Genomic DNA, 379 nt, shown 5'->3' with positions numbered 1-379 from the left:
ATATATATATACACGGGGTTGAGTTTTATGATGACTTGGTATCTGAGTGAGAGTTTGCAAAATGGATGAAAGAGAGTGTTTGATTTGTAAATAGCAATGTTTTGGTTAATATATTTCATCCATTTTAATAAACAAAATTAATAATTTATCATTTCAAGATGTATTCTAACTAAATTTTAATACCAATATTTAATAAAACGATTTTTTTTTTATTTGTTCAAATAAAAAAAAGTCTCCGCTAAGGTTTTTGCCTTCTTATGAACTTGGACGGTAGGCATTTTTTATGTACAGTTGTTCACATGTTGATATATATATATATATCAACATATATATATATATGGGGTTGCATTTTTTATGAACTTGATATATATACTCTCCA

The sequence above is a fragment of the Phalaenopsis equestris genome, unplaced genomic scaffold, assembly GCF_001263595.1.
Source record: "Phalaenopsis equestris unplaced genomic scaffold, ASM126359v1 Scaffold000291, whole genome shotgun sequence".
Lineage (NCBI taxonomy): Eukaryota > Viridiplantae > Streptophyta > Magnoliopsida > Asparagales > Orchidaceae > Phalaenopsis > Phalaenopsis equestris.
The sequence above is the reverse complement of the archived record's forward strand: the minus strand, read 5'-3'. Positions refer to the sequence as shown.